Genomic DNA, 25,608 nt, shown 5'->3' with positions numbered 1-25,608 from the left:
TTAATATGAGCCTTTGAAAAGATCTGAAGAGGAAAAAGGTGTAGTACAGAAAGTCTACGTATGTCTATTAAAGTTTTTGCACATTTTTACACATTTTGATGTCATTCTGAAGAGTCAAGTGTAAAACTCTAAATTCTGTCACCTCAGGAGAGATACTCCTCTCAGAGGCACTGTTCTAAAAGCCAAATGAGATGCACATATTCAGTGTTTTTAACTAAATAAGGAGAAACATTTCTGTTTGCAAGGTCAAAAACATGATCTAATATACTAAATCACACTGACTATTGCACTGCACTCCTGAAGGAGCTGGTAACTTTTCCAGTTTTCACTACAGAGGCCATACATTATTTATTAGACAGCCAAGTAGTTTTATCTTCAAAGAAAGACCAGAGAGTCTCACTGACATCCTTGAGAGATGGTTTCTTTTTTAATTTTCTTTTTTAATTGAGCAATTTATTTTAAAACTTCATCATGAACTTAACAATGTCATTTCAAGCATATTGCTTGGAAGAATTCTGGTTTTCTTCATCAGTTTTTCAGCAAGCAATAGAGTGGAACCTTGTCAAGTAGAAAAGGTGGAGCCCATGTGATATTTATTATTAGTAGAAAAGAATTTCAAAGGAGCACATCTTATTATAGAGCTTTTGACAGTTCAGAAGTGTGAGTTTTGGTTTTTCTGTACTGGGATAATTAAGCTCTGATCCTGAAAATGCTGTATAGATATAAATATAAGTAGCTCTAGACAGACTTAATATACCCTGATTTTAACCATTAAAAAATTAGTATTTAGCTTAAACTAATTATCCAGCCTTTCTATATAGAGACCAAAGAGTGACAGAAGCTTCTTTTAAAACAGTTATCTGGGATTAATTGTCATCTGCGATTTCTGTTTGTTTCATTGTCTAAAAAGGAAGAAAAGTTATTATTTAGAAAAACATCCAGACTGATAGTTAGGTGTCAACTATCCCTAAATCTGATCTAGTCCTGAAGGCTACTTTCATTAATAATGAAGTATCACAAAAGAAAATTTCTCAGAAATGCAGATGGAGGGTAGCTTAAATGAATTACCACCTACAGATGCCTACTTGTCTGGTTTGGCTATATAAGTGACTAGTTCAGAATGTACATTTTACTGTTAAAATTAGGCATGTGCAAGCTATTCATCTTTATCATTTTATAGTTAAAGTTAAATATATTCAGTTAAAATGGTTCCAAAAAATCTCAATGTACCTCTCTATTCAGTCTAAATATATTTTAAAACATGACTTAGGGTCTCTTGTAAAATAATTGGATTAGGATTTTTCTATCTCTCATGGGAAATGGAATTTAAAATGCACTCAGGATTTTAAGATGACCATTTCTACCAAAAAGGACAAGAGTCAACATGATAAATCTACAGAATTAAGTTTTTATCATTGTACTCAATATAACACTGGTAAATATAGCAGTTTATTATAGGTGTATATACAAGTAATTATTATTTTTGTCTTTCTATCCAAAACTGAGACTGTATCCCAGAAAATAAATGAGGACTGGTTGTACTTTTAGACACATACCAAAGCTGTATTAATATCTCTTCCACATAAGAAAAATCACTCAATTGATTCTAAATGACACAGACATTATACCTAATAGACATAATGAAAATAATGCCCAGTCCCATTTTGATAGATGTTCCACCCTTCAAAATTGCACATTTTGGCAGGCTTGTCATTCTGGGGCAGTCTAGTGGAAGTGTCCCTGCCCATGGCAGGTGGGTTAGAACTAGATGATCTTTAAGGTCCCTTCCAACCCAAGTCATGTTTTATTCTATTGTTCTGGTTTGACACTGGACAAACACCGGGCACCACCCAGCCACTCACCCACCCTCCCCTGGCACAGCTGGGTAGAGAAGAGGAAAAATTAATGAAGGGTTCAGGAGTTGAGAGAAGGATGGGAGAGAACACTCCAAGGACAAAACAGGCTCAACTTGAAGGTACAAAGTGTGTTTATTACTAACAGAATCAGAGGAGAATAATGAGAAGTAAAATACACCCTTAAAAACACCTTTCTTCCCCCAGCCCTCCCACCTTCCCACAGACAGCACAGGGAGACAGGGCATGGAGGTTTGATCAGTTCAACATCCAAGATTTTCTTCCACTGCTCTGGGAGAGGAGTCCTTTCCCTGTGACACTGTGGGGTCCCTCCCACAGGAGAGAACTCTCCATGAACTTCTCCAACGTGGCTCCAATCTCACGAGAGCAGTCCTGCCAAAACTGCTGCAGTGTGAGTCCCCACCATGGGGACACAGTCCTGCCAAAACTGCTGTGCTGTGGGTCACTCCTCCATGGAGTGCAGTCCTCCAAGGACAGGCTGCTCCAGCTGGAAGCAGGGCTCCTCTCTTCATGGATCTCCCACTGGATCACAGCCTTCTCCAGGGATCTGCCTGCTCTGGCATGGGCACCTCCCCATGGGCTGTGGGTGGATCTCTGCATCCCCATGGATCCCATGGGCTGTGGGTGGATCTCTGCATCCCCATGGATCCCCACAGGCTGTGGGTGGATCTCTGCATCCCCATGGATCCCCATGGGCTGTGGGTGGATCTCTGCATCCCCATGGATCCCCACAGGCTGTGGGTGGATCTCTGCATCCCCATGGATCCCCATGGGCTGTGGGTGGATCTCTGCATCCCCATGGATCCCCATGGCTGCAGGGCACAGCTCTCTCACCATGGTCTCACCACAGCCTGCAGAGGAATCTCAGTTCTGGTGCCTGGAGCACCTCCTGCCTTCCTTCTGCACTGACCTTGGTGTCTGCAGAGTTATTCGTCTCACATGTTCTCTCTCTCCTCTCCTCTGACTGGAAATAAAACTGCTCTACAACTTTTGTTTTGATTTCATCTTAAATATGTTATCACAGAGGCGTTAATACCATTTGCAATTGTCCCAGCCTTGGCCAGCAGCATGTCCATCCTCAGAGCCATCAGGGATGGGCTGTCCTGGACATGATGGAAGCTTCCAGCAGCTTCTCACAGAAGGCACCTCTGAGGTCCCCCTGCTAAGAAAAACTAGATCATGCAAAGCAAAAAGAAGAAAAAAAAAGACAAAACAAAAAAGGTTAAATGTTCATGACAAGATGAGATCACATATGGAAAATTAAAGTCTGGAAAAAATGATAGTTTTTCAGTTATAGATAGTTCAAAGTTAATATTAAAAAGACCTTTATGTGCAAGCGATTATACAACCAAAGCTCAACACTGCTGCTATATATATATGAAATGATCTATGACATTAGTATATATATTTAAATTATATGCTTGGAAAACATGCAATAAAATTATTTCAAGATTGCATTAGAAACCATACTTCTTGTAATTCCCTGAATATGCAATTTGCAGTGATGAGATAATCAGGTCAGAAGACAGTCAACTTGTTGTGTATATTTAATCCTAAAGGCAAAGTATTTCTAAGCAAAAGTTAAAGCAAAAGAAAGAAACAAGCCAAGAAGCAATAGAGGGACTAAAACCTCTATAAATTAATATTTCAAATTAAGTTAGTGGTAACTCTGGATCAGTCAGGATAAGATTGTAATGTCAGTGCAATAATTACTTTTTCTTTGAAGGAATTAGTAAATAAAACCTTCATCTTTGAATATTCATGTTAGACTGTGCTTTGCTCTTTTCAAAATTTTGTTTTCTTCTGATGTTATGGACAGATTTTAGAATTCTTTTGTTGATTTTGCACTTTTACAGTATATAATATTCCATTTACTTTTCACAAAGGAGGATCCCATGTCTCTTACCGATTTCATTTTACCATTAGATGAAATTTAATATTAAATGTTCACTCTTTAAAATAACATTTTTATTTATTATAATTAAAACATTAGTATTTGGTATGCTCAAACCATTTACAAAATTCATGTGTATACATACAGAACATATATAATTAGAAAGAATTTGTACTGAATCTACCCTAATATTCCATTCATATGGATTTTTTGTTAACATTGATCCCTCTTGATACACTAGTATAAACATATATTTGTAGTTGTACGTGGTATTGTATATAATTTTTTTTTGTCCAAAATATGACATTTTATGCACACATGCACTTGCTAAGACAAATTATGCTATATAAGCCTAGAGAAATAAGAGAAAATTTCCAGAACATTTCCTGACCTAAAAACTGGTGAATCATCTATTTTAACAACAAAAATGGAAAATATTCAGTTGGTTTTCTTGCACTTTGATAAAGGAAGCAGGTTCTGTTTACACTGCCACCTGTGGAGATAGTTGAAGCATTAGTAAAACTTGATCTTGAATGAAGTCCTCACAAAATGATTTCTTTGCCAAATGGGAGGATGCAGTGCAAAGGTCATCAAAGGTGACCTCTTGTGTATGATAGAGGCAGAAGCAAAATGGAATCATTTCTACAGCTGTTCAAATCAGAGTATGGATCTGCATGGCAGCTCCATGAATTTTAAAACTCGTCCTTGTACACAACCAGAGAACAAGATCTTGGCAGTGGCACCCTGAAATGTGATCACTGTAAAGTGAATTTGTAATAATTCATTTCTGTAAGTGAAATCTTAGACAACTAAATTTTCTGATACTGTAATTCTACAAGCCATAATATAATTCCATGGTTCTTATTTCCATTCAAAATTATTTTCTCATAATTTATATTATCACATTTGGAGGGAAAAAAAGTTAGAATGTACTGCATTTTACTTCAGATTAATTGGAAAATTAATGTAGGATTCATCTTACCGTAATAACCCAAAAGTTTTATTTGCATGATCTGTTAAAGATTTCTCTGCAATCGTAGACAGACCTGGACCTGAGAGGTGGAAATATAGGTATATAGATGGCCTGACTTCTGCAGAAGGGCATTATTCTCTTTCTTTACCAGGAAGAGTTTACACCCACCTTGACTAATTTTCTGGTAAGGCCCTGTCTGATGGATGTCATCTATAGGAAAAGATTTTTAACGCAAGCAATATAAACAACTCTTGCTGTCCTCATAACCAATTAACCGAGTATCCCAGATAGAATTATGGGTTTTTAAATATTTTTGGGAAGCCATTCATGGAGCACAGTGTTCAGTTGGAAAAAAAAGAACTGCTTAAGTCTACCCTGAGTGTTATGATTATTGTTGTTGTTGCCACTAAAATACAGCTGTAATAAATATATGCAAAGACAATTAGAAGAACTGTCCATTAAAATAACCTGACAGAAAACAAGATGATTTATAAATATATCAGGATTATGAGTACATCTGAAACTGAAAATCTTTCATTTACAATGTAAGTTTGTCATCACATTCCATCTGACAGGTGTTTTTTGGATAATACATGGCAGCCATTTTTTACCTGTTGCTTTGGAATGAAATGTAGAGAACCAAGGAATTTGATCTCATTTTAAAAAAATTCTTTGTTCTATAACCTTGAATTTGAGTATTTTTTATAAAATTTCTCTGTCTATATGACAATTATTCAATTATACATTTGTATTACAAATGAATTTTGAAGCTCCGTTGTGTAGTGTGCATAAAATAGAGATCTTTAGTTGAAAGAATGTATAAATATCTAGGTTTTTTTATTATTAATATTCTCTACCTGGCAAATTCTCTATTAGGGCTCAAGTCTAGAACATAAAGATTTAGCAGCTGTTTAAGAATCAGTTGTCTGCATGGCACCAGGGACTGCTTTCCTTTTCAGAAGCGCTTTGCAAGCTTTATGACTCCCTTCTGTCAGTTTCTGAAACAATATGCTTGCTGACACAGACCACTTTTTCATGTACTTAAGTACATTGCAGATTTTCAGGGTATTTACATCAAGTCTCAAATCTTCAATTTTATGACCCATTCTCTATGGGCTCTGTTCTCTTTCCTGATATATACTATTTCCAGTTTGTTTGGTTTATTTCCAATAGTATGTTTTCAAGGATTGGCTATTCTTGTAAAATATGCCTCATGGATGTCAATTTTGACAGAGGAGTAGTAGCAGGTCATGGTTAAACAATTGGATTGCAAGTCCATACACTGTCTAAGAGATCATTCCTGCTGAAGGGTAGAAATGACATCCAGGAGACTGCTTGGGCACCTTTCTCTATCACAATATCTCAGGCGAGCTGTAAATTGTCTTCTAAAGTAGTCACTGTGTGACAAATTGAGCCCTAAATTATATATATTGAATTTAGTGCAAGTAGATCTGGGAATTAATTTGGCCCGAAGTATTCTTTGAAGACAACATCCTGGCTCTATTCTTTATGTGGTGTCCAGTATGGTGGAGTTTGTGATTGGGTCAGTAATTGTGATTGGGTCAGGTGTCTAGAGACTGTCAGTTAAATTCAGAGGAATTTTCACAGACTTGGGAATGACATGGAAATGTCTCAGGTTAGGCTTTGATGGCCTTCCCTGACACCTATGGCTCAGTGGAGCAAAAAGAGAACAATGACTTGAGAGTCTGAGTTCAGGGTAAAGAACTAAACAGGGACCTGATTAGAACCTAAAGTGGGAGAACATTGTCTACAGTGACTTCAGGGTAAAACCTGATGTTTACAGCTGAATTAAAAAAAAAAAGATAGAGAAATTCTACAGCACTGATTTGGTAATGTGATGTAGATATGAAATAAAAATCTAAAGAAATGATACTATCTGCCCCCACTGCTAGGGTCCTGATTATCCAGGAATTTAAACAGGGCAAGTTCTGCCCAGAGACCTGGTATTATTTGCAAAGCCATCTGCTGTGGTGGGGAAAAGAAAACACATTTTCAACAAGAACCTCTCCTAGGAGAAGGATGTGCCTAGGTGTGGTGATGAGGGCTGAAGACAAAACACAGCTATGCAGCCAAGGGGTGGCCCCAGCTGCCAAAATCTGAGGGTGCTGGAATTGGGGCTTCAGTCTGGCTGGGTCTGACATGTACAGAAGCAATCCCAATCAAAGGATCAGTCATTTTTCAGTAGAAAGGTACATATTGAAAAATAACTGATCAACCCTGGATCTCTTACTCTCAGAGAGAGCTACGAAAACCTTGAGAAAGTAACCTTGAGAAGGTGAGCCTGGGAACTCAAACACATCATTCCTGTGGATGCCAAGTCATGGTCTTGATAAACTTATGGGTTTGTGACATACCATAACCTTTTTCACAGACCTTCTTATCCTACCTTATGCTCTGCGTCTTGCTCTTTGTTTTATGTTATAAAATGTTCTTCTCCCTTTGTCATAGAAAATAACCACCACATCTCTCTCCTTGTTTAAATCCTCCCCACTTCAATTGTGTAATCTACATTTTTCTCTTGATAATCTAACTGATAGACAACCTAAAAATATCAAAACCTGGCATTTAGGTTTTAGGTTTGTTGCTTTTCTTTCAAGTTTGGAAGAATGCTTGCCAGGCCAGGAAAAATCTATTTTTGCCACTCAATAATTCATTTCCTTTACCTGCAAATGGTTATGTTGCTTATGATTATGGAAAGACTCAGCTAAGTTTACATTGACATTTCAACAATTTTCTCTTAATGACTTCATATCAGCCGTAGTGCAGAACCATGGATGAAACTCCTGTTTCTCCTCTCCAGGGAGGGAAGCTGGCTGCCAGATTGCATTAACTCTATTTATTTAAAAAAGGGTTTTTTTGGTGTCTTGTCTCAAAATAAGTCTATGTGCAAAGGCATTTCTGTACACTGTTCTTAACTGTACTTGAATCATGTAGTCTGTCTTTGATGGAGACTTCAGCCAAAAGATTATCTGCATAGATTACAGTGCTCTCTTCTGCAGTCCAGAGTACAGTCCTGATCTCGGTAATTGCTTCTGAGAGACACGCAAGGTTAAAAGTTATCCAAGTTAAACTTACTGAGATTTTTCAGAGATAAAAAGGTCGTGAAGTTGAATGCATGTTTGTGGGCAAATTTTCAGTGATTCCGTGAGAAAACAGCTATTGTGCAAAGAACATCACTGCCATCAGCAGAAAATCCATCTTACTGGGAGCAGCAACAGATTTTGTGCAACTCTGACTGTGGCCGCTAGTCACATAATGAAGCACTGGTCATTTGACTTTCACATGCATTTGATAATACTTCCATGAAAGAATCTCTGATAACTAACTGATAATTAGATAACTAACTGATAATTAAATGATCATCTAAGCAGAATTCAATAAATAAATTTAAAAATCCAAGGAAAAATTTGATACTTACCAAGTTTGAATTTATTCAGAGTCCAAGAAAGACTGTGTTTTTGTTTTTGCTGTTGTCCTAGTTAACTTCTCCTCTCACAGTGTAAAGGGGTGCAATCATGACAGTAAATTCTTAGGTTAAAGATAAAATAGGTAAAAAAAGATGGACAGTAAAAGGTCATTTATTTTCAATCCAAATTTAGTCAGATAGTAAATTCTATTTTGAAGTTCAATGAATATGTTTTTTCAAGTAGAGAGCTGATAACATTTGAAGATATTTTGTTGTGACTCAAAAAAAAAGAAGAGGCAGTGCACAGACAGGCCCTTGCTGCATCATTGCAAACAGAGCTAAACTGCAGTAAAAAGTATTATTTAAAACAATAGGAACACTTACATCTAATGAACTCCTAGATGGTTTGTCATGGCCAGGCTCAAAAGTAAAATGAAATGAGAGAATATGTGAAAAAACTTCTCATAGACTTTGGAAAGAAAGTGGCTGAAAGCAAAGAACATGTCCTCTGGTTTTCTGAACACTGGACTGACTGAGAGGAGGAATCTGGTTGAGCAAATGCATAATCAGTTCTGCAGTGAGAATGTCTCCTTCAGTGAAACTAGGGCTCAGGCAAGCCTCTGTGTTGAGATGTGATGCCTTAGGCAAGCTCCAAGCAATGATTCTATCCTCATATGATTATTCAGGTAAAAAAGAAAGTTCTAAGCAAGGCACGAACAGTCAGAAATATGATTAGTGAAGGAAATAAATTTGTATGCAGCAATTTAAAGGAGGTCAAAGGGCGTAAAAAGACAATCTACAAAAGTGGGATGAGGATGAGAGAATTACAATATTGTCTTCCCTTTCAAGTCAATAATTAAGCAATAACGCAAAAAAAACCAATTAATTAAAATAAAACATTAAGATTCCCCATTTGTCCTCGTGCAGATAGTCAGTAACCTTTGCAGTAGCAAAACCAGAATGAAAAAAGAACATTGGATTTGTGAATGGATAGAATGGATATCCAGGAGCTATAACTTATACTGATAACAATTTTAGACATACCATATGACAACATAAAATCCTATTCTATGAAGTCAAAGAGATTATTTGGAAACAGACAATTTAATGAGAATGATTTAATATAAAACTTCAATTGTGCTTTTCCTCTCTATTTATCAGGATTATCATATTTTGCCTCTTCAAGGATGGAATTCACATTTATTTTTATTGCTTGAAGAAGTTTGTAATTTTTTCAAGCTACCAAGTCTTTTTAATATGGAAGTACAAGATAATATGGAATGAATAATATATTCCTACGTGCTGTGCTGGAACACAGAAATGACTGAGCTGTGTCTGATCAAGGGCCATGTATGTCAGCTTTTAAAGAAGTATGCAATAATCTTTTTTTTTTTAATGTAGCCTCTAGCAACATGGGCTGCAAGATCTATTCCATTCATGATGAAGAAGCAATACGCTTCATTCAGTTCATTGCTTTGCTATTTTATTTTTTTCCTTTATGAAATGAAAGCATGTCAGATAATTAAAATGTTCCAGTGGTGGTCATTAGTTATGTTTTATTTCTATCTTATTTGATTGCCAAAGAAACAATCCATATCTTCCCAAGATTAGCTGAATTGAGAATTTTATTATTTCCCCAATTCATTGCCTCAGTTAACTAATCTTTGTACTAATATTTCAACATTTTAATACTAATCTTATTAATCGGTATGCAGTAAATGACTAACAACTCTTGTCTAGTGACCAAAAATTATTACTTGATACCAAAAGGCTGAGGGGTTTTTTTGGTCTGTCATACACAATACTGCTGAGACCTTTCTTCCTAGCCAAAACTGAAGCATTAAAACTTAGTTACAAGTAGGTAGGTTCTGAAAGCATTTATTTATACTAAATAAATCACTTTATTATACTATTACATATATATTAAATCTACTATATTAAATAATTACTTCATTTTTTAAATTTTTTTTTAAATTTAATTTTAAAGAGAATTTTAAAATTTGAAAAATCAGGATATAATCTCTTCTGTTGTTTTCTATCTTTAAAGCTATTTTGGTTTTAATGCATTTGATGATGTAATTACATCATGATGTAAAGATGATGAAATACAAATGAAGGAAATCTCCAGTGTGTGTTATTTTGCTAATGATATTGTGATATTGATACATTAGTTCTCAGGCTTGATTTTGAAATATTCTGACATTGTCATAAGTAAGGCATATAACAGTTATATAAGTTTATATAAGGGTTATTTTAAAACAATGTAAATGATTCCCAGAAAAGAACTAATCTCACTATTTGAGAACTAAGCAGCTGTTTGTAATAGTGAGAGAAACTGAACAAAAACTAATAACATCCTCCTGAAAAATTTCTGAGTCCTTAGTATATTTCTTTTAATTTTTAGGACTTTTGAGGATTTATAAAAGGGGATCTCACTAAAAATGAAAAAAGTCAACACCACCTTTCAGGCACTTTTAAGCCTTAAAAAAGTGGTTTCTTTCTCCTTGCAAAAGGAAGCAAGTGAACACAAACTGGTTTTAGAGTGTACTTTTATGGCAGTGACAGAACACTTCTGCATTCCTTCTTATTGCTGAGCCTAATATCTTCACAGCTTTAAAGACAGAGCTCCTTCTTAAAACAGGTATTTTGGAATATGTTGTTTGAGCTATCATGTACTCTTTAACAAAAGACATTTTACAAAAGTGCAAAGCATTCTCAGCTTTGATAAAGGAATTTTATTGTGCATTCCTTTTTTCAGCCAGTGCTCTTCAGATTTACTGTCTGACATTTATAGGGCTTACTACTTACTTTGAAAATCATCCATTCAATATTTTTTCAAAGTCATATTACAATAGTTAACACTTGGACACAATCTTCAAAATAAAGTGTAGACAGAAATGATATACAGTTTAAATGCAAATATTTGCTGAGTTTCAGGTTCTCTGTAAATCTGTTCTCTTTGTAGTCAGCAAAAGGTACATCTCTTAGAATTCTCACTGTGAATACTTTGTGCATATAAAACTTTTTTTTAAAAAAAGAAAATTATACTACTATAACTTTAAACACAATAAAAATAATCCTAAATGTCACCTGAATTCTTAAACAAGTGTTGCAGAAGCAGAGAGAGAACAAAGAAGTTTTATGAGCCTATTGATTCAGATTTGTACTTTGCTTTTTTCTGGTGGCAAATAAGTCTTCCATTTGACTTTGTTTAAAGTAAATAACTCACTGTCTCACCTGAGGGGATAAAGACACAAGTACATGATGCTCTGAAGGCTCATTCTCTTTAGTGTCTTTGGCTGCTCATACCGACATTTTTTTTACTATTGTAGTCTAAAGGAGAAACATAAAATACAGAGAGCCTTTCACCTCCTGGCCACTGTGGCAGAGCCTAGATGCAGTACCAGAACACTGTAAGAATATATATTCTGATAAATGATTGAATTATTGATGTCTGTGCCTAATCTCACAGTGACTGTGACCTGTAAAGAATGTCATGTTTCCTTTTCTGTAAGAAGTCAAAATGATTTCCTTTCAAGTGAAGATGAATGAGTTGCTGAAGTAGAAGAAGGGATTCACAGACCATAAGGACAAGACACATCCTATTTATAGTCTCTAACTTCAAAGACTTTGTGGGTGATGACTACAAACCCCTCAGCCACAGCAGAGGATTGGCTACCAAGGTAAAAGAGAAAAAACAGCAGAGCAGGCTGGAGAGGAAAGCATGTTTTGCTAGGAAGTAGATTAGATGACTTCAAGAGCTGTCATGTATCATAAAAAGACTCCTCTCACAAAACCAGTAGTCTGTCAGCTTCTGAATTGTAGCTCTTAGCACTCTGTTTGAGCATGCTTGAATGTCTTCTTCATTAGAAGTTACATGAGGTAGACCTGATGATCCAGCAAAGCTGTTTCACCAGTACACTTGTGCCAATCATATTCCTCATTTTCTCTCCATTGGTTTCCTGACTGCTGAGCTCCTCTTGCTCACCTATTTATTATTTGTTTGCAATACAATCACATTTCAACCAGCGATCAGTGCTAATGCCCTACCAGCACTACTGTCAGAAGTTGGATGATTTTTCTTCCTCCATCTCCTCATTCACTTCCTACTGCTGACACAAAGCTTTGTACAGCCAGCAGTTAAAATCTGTACAAACACCTCACATTAAAATCTATGACATGAGTTTTTAAAGGCAGTGAGAACCTGAACATACAGTTAGATATGTGGGCATCTTTAAAAAATGTTGTTAGATCCTTATTTTTGTCTCTCTAAGATTAATTATGTTTCATAATCCAGACTTCAGTCTCTTAATATTCAAAGTTTAATTTTTGACTTTTGCCTCTTCTGTTCTTTCTGCCTACAGCCTAGGAGACAACATGTATATACGTCCTGCAATATACATAGTTGTATGGTGGTTAAAATTAATGCTTAGGGAGTTTTATTTTATTATTTTATTTTATTTTATTTTATTTTATTTTATTTTATTTTATTTTATTTTATTTTTTCCAAGATTTTCAACCACCTTTTACATTACAGCTACAGTAGTTTTGTTAAACATTGTTTAAATCAACAGTTCACAGCACATTACACTGCACTGAATCCTGTTAAATGTTGGAGTCCATCACAATATATCTCATGTCACATTGCATTGAACTGTGTCATCTAGGGACTGAAGTGTAAAGAGAATGTCAACTTGTCATCTATGGTTCTACTTCCTAAGGGAAGAAGTGGAAGCCCAGTTGTTAGAATAATTTAAAATGAGAAAATTACACTGTGGGGAACGGTCTCCCTTTGGCAGGAAGGAAGAAATAATAGAAATGTTTTTCTGTCTTCAGCTTTTGTTAACCTACAAGACATGACATGGTAGGTTTTGTTTTGTTTGTATATCATGCACTGCTTTGTAGACCTGTACTGTGCAGTAGTTTTTGCTTCTTATATGATGTCATGTAGAGACATCACTATCCATTACACAATTTATGGGTCTAAACAGATCAACTTTTCTTGTTCTACAAGGGATTCTTATCAAATGCAAAACTGAGTCACAGATGTTTGTTTGTCTTATTTCTCTTATTGCTATCCTGTTTTCTTAACTGTTGGAGCTTAACTACAAAACAGCTAGCAAATAAAAAGAAGAAAAAGGAATATATAAAAGTATCAGGTATTTTTAAACTTACAAGGAAATATTTCTCCTTCAATAATCATTCATTGATATTCAAATTAAATATAGGTATTTTAATGCAAATGCTAGGACCCCAAGTATTTGAGATAAAGGACAAAACTGGGGCAAAATGCAACTCATAGAAGCCTTTCAACTTTATTTTCTTGGGCACTCTTCTTACAGAAATGGAGTAGAAAGAATTATTGTGCTACTACTGGAAATTCTTAAGTATACCATCAAAAAGACCTTTTTTTTCCTTTGCTCCTGAGATACAAAAATTTAACTGTGCTTAAGCAACAGAGAAGTATCCAGGCCTCTTGGATAGCTCTGGTAGACAATCCAACACTGGAATGCCAGGAAATTGAGTGAAATGAAAGAACTAATTAGCCCACATCTATTCCAGTCAAAACCTCAAGTAAGGCAGTATAATATATACCTGTGTACTACACATTCATACAGACAGCTGAGATGCTCTATCCTGCAAAAAGTGTAGCTTCATCCAAAATGCTGAAGAGATTGATTCAGTCTTAGCACTTGTGAACACCCAACATACACATTAACGTGGGGATGCAAACTTTACTGCCAAACTAGCATAGTTAAATAATAAGAACAATGTCAATCTGAATGATATTGAACTTGAGAAGAAAAGATTATGAAAACCAAATGAAGATACACACCTTTGTGGAAAAATATTTTGGAAACCAGAGAAAACAAAACAAAACAAAAAGCAGGAATCAAATACCGTCTTTTTTTCTAGTCCACGTGCTCTCACACATCTGAGACAAATACTTTGATATACAACAGGGTTTGTAGTGTAAAAAGACCACTAAGACTTTTGTTGCATTCCAATTTTAAATGAGTTGCCAGATTTCCTCCCGCTGTTCCTCAGTAGCAGAGAGTTGCGTAGTTCTTGCCTATCATTAGTCATGGACAGCATTTTTTTTGTTAATGCTGTGTAATTTGGCTCTTTTCATAGGATGCTATTGGAACTTAAGAGTAATTCATAGAGGAATGACTAAATTTTGTTTGAAATTAATTGTATGGTTGACTGAAAAATTATTAAGGAGGGATGTTTGACATAGATAGGAATAAAGATTGGTGCAGGGGAATTGTATAAACAATTTGACATGTGTATATGGATAGATTACATGTTGAAGCTAGAAATAAGTGCTGCTTTTTCAGGATTAATTAGAGCTTCCAGAGGGTCCCTTCCTCTTCGTTTCCATTTCAGTGAGTACATGAAAAACTCATGAAGAGAATTTTCTGTTTCTTCACCAGGAAGATGCTAAATGAACAGAGATAGTTTTAACTTTAAAGAACTGTGAGGTAGGGAGCTGTGCTGCAGACACAGGAATGAGTGCAGGATGAAAGAAAGTGTTGAAAGTTTATTGACCTCTGCAATTGCCAAGAACAATATTTTGGGAACAGTTGCAATAAGTAAAGCCATCCCTCATATTGATTCAACCAAGGCTCAGAGTTAGAATTCACACTCTAATCCCAAGGGTGCAAACCCTGCAATCTTCTGAAATAAATGCAGCTACATTGCATAAGAAAATTATAGTTCTATGACTAAGGATATTGATGCTGTTTACTTAATCAAAAAGAAATGTTTCTTCTCCTGTCAATAAGCATTTCAGGACCTAATTAAAAGGTTCAAATGTGTGATCATATTTTCATGTTGCACAATATTTTCTGAAAAGTGATTGAGTCCTAAGAAGCTTGATGTGATTACACTAACACAATCTTTCGTTCAGAAGTGTGAAAAAGTGTAGAATGATTTGGCATTATCCAGTTAACCTTTAAGATGAAGGAATGATTATGATTATGATTATTGTTTAGGTACATACGTGGCATTTGTAATTACTGAGTATGTCTATCTGAGAATAATTTAATATTGTAGCCAGGGCTGCCATCCTAGGAAAAATAAAGAAATATAAATACCTACAAAACACATCTTTTGTTGAGAAAAGGGCATTTTGCATTTGAATTAAAAGGAAAGAGCTGATAAGGAACAAGTTCACAAAAGCATAACCTGCCTGGGGCTTCTATGGCAATTGATTAAGCTCTGTAGGGAGTGAAATACATTTTTGACCTGTAAAACAGAATTTCTGCCAGGTTTGAGTAAACAACTTTCATGGTGGGGGAAAAAAAAAAAGAAAAAAAGAAAGAAAAAGAAAAAAAGAAAAGCAGTCACAGCCAACTGCTTTTCTGCTTTTTGTTTGTTTGTTTGTTTGTTTCTTTCTTTCTTTCTTTTTTAACTTAGCAACTAAAAGTTAGAAATTTAGATTTTTTTCATCATTGTCACATCTTCCTGCAGATTCAACATGTATATATTTCTACTGGGGAAAAAAAGCGCCCAGCAAACTTGTCATGAATTGGCAGTAATTTGGCCTGAAATAAAACAGAAGCAAGAACTGGCCAGTTCCATGTCAGGTGACAACAAGATTTCTTCATCAAAAGGCCAGGTTTGTTTTGTTGTCAGGACAAAATGCAAAAAGGTACATTAATAAACATTGCATAATGGTTGATTATTACCAGAAATGTAAATCCTAATATTCACTTGCAATGATCAATTGCTCCATACTTAAGCCACTGCTATTGAATTTAATGGAATTTCTCTGGAACTTAATGGAATGCTTTGATTTGTTGATATCCATATCTTTGTTGTGCCTCTGCTCTCACCAAAAAGCCTCCCTAAACATCAAAGCTTATCTGGTTCACTTCTTTTCTTGATGTCAAGACCCAAATTTGTCAAGTCACTGTAAACAAAGCAATTTGCCTAAAGTTATTTGTAACTCCTGTTAAATGTGCTGTTCCTCTTAAGTTGTTTGTTATGAAAGACCTATCATGACAAAATTTCAGAGTGCAGTAATAAGAAAATAAAATTTGTCCAAGATCCTAGGCAACCTGTGATGGAAAGCAAATTATTTAATCTTCTTGATGAGTTTCTTTGATTGTTTTCCCCAGAAAAAATGCCAAACATAGATTCATATGCCTATTCACATCCTCACAGTGCATTAAACTGTCTTTATGTTGCTTTTTTGTAGGAAAAACCCAGTACTTTTAGATGTGAAAGGATTTATAATGACATTCCAGATGGATGTGTATTTAAGCATATTACTTACTTTCAACAAAGGACTCATCCTATTAATTTTAACCTCTGTGGAAGACTCCTGGAAAATATTAATGTGGTGTCAATTGTAAGGACATAGTAGGCTTTATTCCTTATCTTTTGAAATCATCTAAATTATTTCACCTAAGATACATCTACCTGTTAACAACTTTTAGCTCTCAGTGCTGATTATTATTGATAGTGAATAACAATTTCCTTTCCATTTTTTATGGCATTGAATTGCAAGAGTTGGTATTATTAGTAATTATCATTATGTTCATAATGGGGAATGAGTTCAATAGAACTGTCATCTGCTATCTACAGGCAGATAGAAAAGTAATGAATAAAAACTGTATGTAGAGTCCCCCGTTCAGCAGCCTGTCCTGTCTCTGACATCACACTCCCTGACAGGTCTTAGAAGTGATATTCCTAGGAAACCACCACACTCTCTTTTTCAACCTGAAAGATGCTAGTTGGTTCCAACACATCATCCTACTTACAGAATTATTAGCCATTGAGATTAATGACTCTTGTGAGTAAAAGCTTACTTTCCAAAGTAAAGGTAAGGAACCTATGAGCTGTGGTTTAACCCCAGTAGTTCAGCCCCACATGGTTGTGCACTCACTCCCCTGTCTCAGTGGAATGGGGAAAAGGATCAGTGTAAACCCAAAAATTCATGGGTTCTGATACAGACAATAGGTAAAATAAATGATGTGCACACCACCAAAGAAAGATGAGGAATTAATTCCCCACTTCCCATGGGCAGGCAGGTGTTCAGACATCCCTAGGAGAGCGGGGTTCCATCATGTACATCAATGACTTGGGAAAACAAATTCCATCACTCTGAACACCCCCTCCTTCCTCCTTCCCCATCTCTACATTTGAGCATGGCACCATATAGCATGGAGTATCCATTGCTCAGTTGAACTCAGCTGTCCTGGCTCTGTCCCCTCCCAGCTCCTTGGGCACCTCCAGCCTTTGTGATGATGGGGTGGGCTGAGAAGCAGAGAGGCCTTGATGCTGAGTGAGCTCTGCTCGGCAGAAATGAAAACATCCTTCTGCTATCAACACATTTCCTGCACAAATCCAACCAAACACAGTACCATATCAGATACTGTGAAGAAAATTGACTCCTTCCCAGCCAAAACCACTATGTTTCACCACAGGGAGTAAAGCCAAGTAAATAGGTGATAGTAATAGGGTTAAAAGTGCCCTTTTTACTGCAGTTGGAAGAAAATGTTTGCTGAAGGAGTAAGAGATGTAAAGAACCAGAAAGGAGTAGAACACAATCAAAAGAAGGGTCTGTGTATGGTAAAATTTAAATGGACACCCTTTGAAATACATAAATAAGTTTAAAAAGTAATTAGGGAGGCTATGTTTATTTTCTGCATTAAATCGGGTTTTGTTGTCTAACACAATACTATTGTATTTTTAGTTGTTTTGTTCTCCCCTTTAAAATACTTTCACAGATGCCATTCTTCAATATAGCCTACTGAGGAAAGTCCTTAGGTTATATTATTATTCTCTACTCCAAAATATCTTTTTGTAGCATGCATACAAATGTGACAATTGTACAAATTAATGAACCTCTATATCTTTATTTGCTGGCAAAAAATTCCAGTTTCTCTGTTCCTTGTAAGGGGATTTATTTTTTCTTTTAGCAATTGTAGAATCATAGCTGAAAATTAGAGATGTGTTGGTTTTTCACAGCCTAGATTTTGGTAGTGGGGGGGCACAGAGGTGGCTGCTGGAAGCTTTCCCCATGTCCAGCAGAGCCAATCCCTGATGGTTCTGAAGATGGGCATGCTGCTGGCCAAAAGTGGTGAACTTAGATAGGCTGGTAAAGCCTCTGTGATGACATAGTTAAGAAAAAAAATCAAAACAAAGGGCACACACATTTTTTTCTTCTAGCCAAGGGAGAGGAGAGAGAGAACAGGTGAAGAAAATAACATGGAGACACCAAGAGGAGGAGGGCAGGAGGTGCTCCAGGTAACAGAACTGAGATTCCTCTGCAAGCTGTGGTGAGACCATGGTGAGAGAGCTGTGCCCTGCAGCCATGGGGATCCATGGGGATGTAGAGATCCACCCACAGCCCATGGGATCCGTGGGGATGCAGAGATCCCCACCCACAGCCCATGGGGAGGTGCCCATGCCAGAGCAGGCAGATCCCTGGAGAAGGCTGTGATCCAGTGGGAGATCCATGAAGAGAGGAGCTCTGCTTCCAGCTGGAGCAGCCTGTCCTTGGAGGACTGCACTCCATGGAGGAGTGACCCACAGCACAGCAGTTTTGGCAGGACTGTGAGCCTGTGGGAAGGACTCACACTGCAGCAGTTTGCAGAGAGCTGTTGCTCATGAGATGGACTCACATTACAAAAGTTCATGGACAAATGTCTCCTTTGGGAAGAACTCCAGAGTGGAGCATGGGAATGACTCCTCTCCCTGAGCAGCAGGAGAAGCCTGGGTGATGAAGTGACCATGACTCCCATTCCCTGTCCCCTTACACTACTGGGATGGAGAGAGGGGTGGAGGGAATGTGCTTTTTAAGGGTTCTCATTATCCTGCTCTGATTTTGTTAGTAATAAATTCACCTTATATCTCCAAGTTGAGCTTGTTTTGCCTGTGATGGTACTTAAGGAGTGATCTCTCTCCCAGTCCTTATCTCAATTCAGGAATCCCCTGTTAATTTTTCTTTTTCTTGTCCAGCTGCAGAGGGGAGTGAGTGAGCAGATTTTGTGGCTGTCTGGCATACTCCCAATGTCGACCCATGACAGTTTTGAGCAAGATTTTACAATACTTTTATGAAGAGAATATGAAGAATTAATTAAAGCTGATAAGCTTGAAGTGTTTTCTTCCTTTTTTCTTCTTTTACTTTTTAAATGTAACTTTGTCATTAATTTCCCACAGGAATGCATTTTCTAACCTCGGTAAAAGCTTTTCAACTTTTTAAGTAATTTTGCCATGACTGTAGATCACGTAACCATTGAAGCTGTAGCTACAAAACAGAAGATAAAATTGAAACTCAGGAAAGTATTTTTATTTTAAAATCCCTCAATTTCTTGGCTTGTTCCCATATGCTTGTTCCTCCCTTTGAGAGGAAACTTCCTTTGTTTAAATAAAATGGTTGTCTCAAAAGAGCTAATAACCAGTGTTAAATCCAACAAAGATGAGGATCGTGAGGGTACGTAGTAAAATTATGTCTTCACTTTCTGGCAATAAAATGAAGAAATTTTTATCCAATATATCCTGACAACTAGAAAAGGTGGCACTGCCCAGTCTTGACTGGTTTATCTAGAAGTGCAGTGACCCATTGTGCTAAGTCTCTACAATGGGCCCTGGAATGATTTTTGAGGCACTAGTATTTGGTATCATGGATTTGTCCTGGGATCCCAACTACATTTATGCCTCCCTGCCCTGCACCCAGGTCCTTGCATATCTCACATAAACTCAGGCACTCAGATTGAAAGGGAGCTATGACCCATGTTAATGCTTGTCTTTCCTAATCCAGATGACCACAATATTGGAATGGATGTTGAAAAGGAGTTGTTCTACACACAGAAACAACCATAGAAATTAAAGAGCTGTTGTACTTTTTGTCTATAGAAGCTATTTTTAAAACTCAAGAAACCATGCAATGAATGAGATCTTATGTACAAGGGATTTATATTATTCTGTAGAACTGCACAGTGTGGACACATTGAATTCCAGAGTAGAGTTAAAAATGCATTTGAATTCTCCAGGTGTATTCCCTCAGAATATATAAGCAATCTCCTTTGTAATTCTGAAAGTGCAATGTTCCCAAATGCATTGCAAACGTTGATTGTTTGAGATTTTCTGTGGGAGAAAACTCACATTTATCTTCCTCCTCATTGTTACTCAGGAGTCCACCAAATCCCTAAGAGGGAGAATTGCCAAAGTCTGCAAGCCACAAAGGGACAGATTTTACTGATAGAGACCAAACTGTGCATAGACCTCATTCCCATCCATAGTGACTTTAGAGGGGGCTGTTCAATTAGCCGTAGTTTTTAATTACTCCAGCACTAAGATGAACTGCAGCTTTGCCATGGCACGGTGCTCCTCTCTTCGTGGTCTGGTGATGGGACACAGCAGAGAAAGCCTTTACCTCAGCATCTTAATCTAAGGCCTGGGAATTTGTGAGCAAAGGGTGCTCTGCTGTGTGATGATCACTGAGAACAATTCCTGTAATTCTGAAATAGTGTGGATCACTGAAAAAAGTCTTCCTGTCAACATATTATGTAATTACTTAAAAGTATTTACTTATCTGTGTTTCAAATCCCAATCTCTTAAATTTAACACAACTGCAATACATTTTATTAATTGAAAACTACACTATGAAGTATTTTCATGAACTGTATCACAAATGTAGACAGCAAACAGCTTGGACTTTTTTTTTTTTTTTAAATAAATTAATGAATAGGTTCTGAATGCCCGTACCAATTGGCTCTTCCTAGGACAGTTTAGCAGAACTGAGGTAACACCTGCACCCCTGCCCTCTTTGGTTGCTGGTACAGGCAGTTTGTCCTTGGTGAGCTACAGCTCATATTTCCCCATTAATATAAACTATGGTTTTAAAACAATAATCAATAACCTTGTTTTTTTAAGAAAAAACTACTGATGATTTCCCAAGAAGCTGAATCATTCTCTTAAGTATTTATAAGGGCACTATCCTGAATGATTTCTGGCAATATCCAAGGTATTTATATGAGAGATTCAATACAAGTAAAATCAGCTGCTGCTGAATCTTCCCTTGGACTGATGTATAGTGCAGTTAAGTAAATTTATTAAAATGAAGTATATGAGTATTCACCTAATACTGCAGAGCAAAATTTGGTCATATTTTCTCAAATGTTTACTAAGGATTAAATAAAATTAAGAATAAGTATGTGGTGAAGGAAATCTTGGATTACACTAATATAAGCAGTTTTAATGATAAATTAAAATGATAATTTTTTTAAAAATAAGGTTAGTTATTTCCGTGGACTCTTAAAAGTTCAGGGTTTTATTTGCTAAGTAATAAGCTATCTATTAAAGGCAATAATTACTTCACAGACCAGAGTAAACTGAGCTACAGTTTAGCTGTAGGTTAATAAAGAGGACAGAGTATTATGTGTCCTGTATAGCAGCAGTATGGAGAAGAGAAAGAAGCCCAGACAGAATGGAAACAAATCCAGGAAATATACATGGAAGGGAAATGTATACGAGGAAGCATAGAACAATATAATTCTCAAATGCGTATCCTGAACAAGAATCAAATCTTTTACCACCACACACTGGAGTTGTAGGCAGTTTTTATTTGTGCTTTTCTACACCAGGTGAGGCTGATTTCATTAGAAATAAATGTTTTGCTTTATTCCTTGACTGCACCCAGAGATACTGAATACATTTATTTTAAGCAAAAGAACATTGATAAACTGCCAGTATGCCATATGGACAGTTTTAATTGTTCTCTGAGTGTCAGAGCACCCTATTGTACTACTTGTGTTGTATATACATTTGTCTTTTCCATCCTGTCCTTTACAACAGAAGAAGATGAAAATTAGTTTAAATCCTTGTTTAGGCACAATACTGTGGATGGAGGATTGCAAGAGACAACATAAAGCATAGATATAGACAAGGACAATACACTGTGATGCCACAATAAATAAGTTAAAAAATAAAGGAATCCTCAATTTTATCTGATTTCTTCCACAATGACAGTTTTTTTTAATCACTTGGATGTGATTAATACCATAATTTGAAATGAAACTTCTGGCGAAAAATGAGTTTCACCTTGCTTGTGCTCCTTGCTGCTGCACAAGGAAGAATTCAAGCATCATCGTTCTGGTTACAGAAATCCTCATTCTGTGGCAAAAGGAGACTGTTCTGCAGTGTTGTGAGCAGGAAATGCCACTGCTTATTTTAAAATTTATTCTGGAAATAAATCATCACAGAAGTCACAGACTACTCCAACCAACTGAGCTAATCAGAGGGTCACATGTCTCATATGACTGGAATTTCTGGATTCTCATTTATTGCTGATGGTCCATCAAAAATTGTTTTGTAGATAAGTACCCTTCTATAAGGAGACAAACCTGAATACATAGGAGATTAAATTTATGACTTCTTTCTTAGTGTCTTTTTTCTTAGTTTTTTGTGAAGCTAACTGCTTTTGAATGCCTGTGAAAACTTATTTAGAGATATTCCAGTAGAAGGAATGATAAGGGATTACTTTAACACAAGCAATATAAATTGGTGTGAGAAAACTCAGCCATGGCTTCTTATTTGCCTATCTCCTGATGGCAATATTCTGTATGTGAAATGCAAGAGGTGAGTCTCCTTTATTTATCCAGGGACTTAACAAGCTCAGGGGTACCCTATTCCTGTAAAATTTATTGGTTAAAGTTCTGTTCAAGTATTTTGAATTATATAAGCAAATTCCAAGAACATGATGGTGCTTATCGCTTCCCAGAATATCTTCTTTAAGCCACACATATACCAAGATAAGTATTTTTAAAATTTGAAGTCAATGTGGAAAGAGATTCTGAAAGACTTTTGGGCATGCAGAAATGTCTGAAATTTTGGAAGGGCCTCACAAGGATCATCAACATACAGCTCCTGGCCCTGCACTGGACAGCCCCAAGAATCACACCATGCACTGAGAGCATTTTTGAAACACAGCTTGACCTCTAACAGAGTTAGTGCCCTGGCCACTTCCCTGGGAACCCTGTTCTAGCACCCCAAATTCAGTTCTGGGATGAGTCTTTCATTTTATAACAGAGTTCATGATCCTGAGTAAATCACTGAATTCAAGGCTGAGAAACTGAAGCACAACTAGAATCTGCTCATCCAATTGTGTCTGTAGAAATTATAGAAAGGTAGCAGTCAATACATCAACACATTATTATAGTAATACTTCACCACCACAGCTATAAGAAAATTTAGATAAATAATGATTGTCCTTACAAGCTATCTCCCAAGTTTGGAACTGGTAATTTATTAAACCTTAGAAAAGACATATAAAACGCCTGAATATTTTATTATTTTCCACATTGAATTTCAAATAGGAAAAAACCAACCAAAGAAGGAAATATATTCTCAACTTATTTGAAGGGTTGAAAAAGAAGAAATGATGGCTTAGATCCTGATCAAATAAAACCTGTCTGGTTCCACTTTACTTGCTGATACAATGGTGCTGCCTAATTCATTCTCAGTCTCTGTACAAAATCCAGTTTTTTTAAAGTCATAATGCAAATTCCAGTATTTATTTTTTTGACAGTAAACCTGAAGAGACACTTGGTATTATTCTGTTTAAGGAAAAATGGAGAATTCTGTGAACCTGGATTAGCATAGCTGTGGTTTCAGGAAAAAAAATCTACAGTGCATATACTTGTAAGAGAGCAGCAATTTAGATCCTGGCTTTCGTAACTGATCAAATACTCTATATATAATGCTCTACCATGTGATTATATATTTTTTCTATAGTGATAGAATGCATGTTATGGAGGATGAAGACAAACTAGAACGTGTAGCAAGTGTCCTGTAATTTACCCAAACATACTAAGCAGTGAAACAATAAGATGTTCTGCAAAAAATCAACACAAACCCCAGCTGGTCATTCTTCCCCAAAGCTGAGGTTATTGCTTATATACAGCTAAAATTTTTCCTGGAGTAATTTTTTCGAGAATAGTCTTGGTTTATTCTAAAGAGTGAAAAGGATATGGCCTTTAGTCAGTAAGTTTTGATTTTTTTTTGCTGTTTTTAAACTGCAATGATGATTCAACAACTGTGTAAGAAGATACATGCCTCTACAGCTGAACTTTTCTGATAACACAGTTCTTAGTTTTATTGTACAGAATAAAAGTGACTTTGGATCAATAAGAATGTGCTTATGAGCATATGCTTGTGAATGATATTCTTTCCAATTACTTGCAAAAGTGACTTTATCAACAGATTTATCTTCCTCTGTTGATGAAAATGAATCACCTGAGTGGTATATGACTCTGGCCCTTAAGTATTCTGAATTAACATGCAGAGGTATAGTAATTTCTTCTGAAAGTTAAGGGATAAATATAACATAAGGACTCCATATTTTTATGTGAAAAATATGGTCGTGTTTTGTGAACATTCATGATCAAATAGAATAGAATTTTATCTCCATTTTTGTGGTTCAATGTTGCCATATTGTGCTGCTTGATTCTAATGAAGTAATTAAAAGAATAGTTCCAGCAGAAATAATCAGAAGAGTCTTTTGTTCTTTTGGAAAATAATAAAAATCTCTGTGGAGGAAACACCTGTAGCTCAGGTATCACAGACTCCCATATGTGCTAAGTACAGCTTTATCTTGACTAGAAGAGAAGCACAGAGTACAGAAAGCCACATATGGATAAATAGGTCATGATTTTTGAGTATGCCCACTTCTAGTTATGAAAATATTCTGACAATGTCTTACTCATTAAAATCTTCACAGGTACTCACATGAGTTGGAATGTAGTTGATGCTGTACTGCATTTGGGAACTTCAAGCTGCAGAACAGACTTTCTCTCTTAAAGCAGGCAGTGATTCTGCTAACGTGGGATAAACTCATTGTCCTTAATATTCCAGTTGTGAATTTGTTTTTGCTCTCCATATTTCTGACAGAGATAACCTCTCTGTTACTACTATTTGGAGTAATAGTTTTCAGTAAAAATGTCTCTCTTGCTGTGTCTGAAGGCTGAGTAGCAAGAGATTTTAGACAATGATAGTTGATAAACTAAACACAAAATGCAAAAAAAAGTTTTAGTAAGAAACCCCAAACATTCCAAATGGTCTTCTTATTTCCCAAAGCAAAGCCTTCATTATTACTTCCAAGGTGGTACAAATAAAGCCACTTTGAACAGTTTTCAGTAATAAAAATACTCCTCACTTCCCACTCAATCCTTTTTCAAACTGCTTCTGCAATCTGTTTGTTCATCAGCTCTCAAGTCAACACAATGTTATGCAGACGAGAAAAACACAAACGAATCACCCAAACCCCACCTTTGGATGCAATAATGGTATGGCCATGGAAAAAGCCCTGGGAAAGGAAGTTCTTGATAGTTTACAGGCCTCTGCAAAAGGGCAGGAGTTGATGCTCATGAAAATGGTTTATAAGGAAGGAACCTAAAGGAATAACAGACCCAGCAGCAAATGTTTA

The sequence above is a fragment of the Catharus ustulatus genome, chromosome 3, assembly GCF_009819885.2.
Source record: "Catharus ustulatus isolate bCatUst1 chromosome 3, bCatUst1.pri.v2, whole genome shotgun sequence".
Taxonomy (NCBI): Eukaryota; Metazoa; Chordata; class Aves; order Passeriformes; family Turdidae; genus Catharus; species Catharus ustulatus.
The sequence above is the reverse complement of the archived record's forward strand: the minus strand, read 5'-3'. Positions refer to the sequence as shown.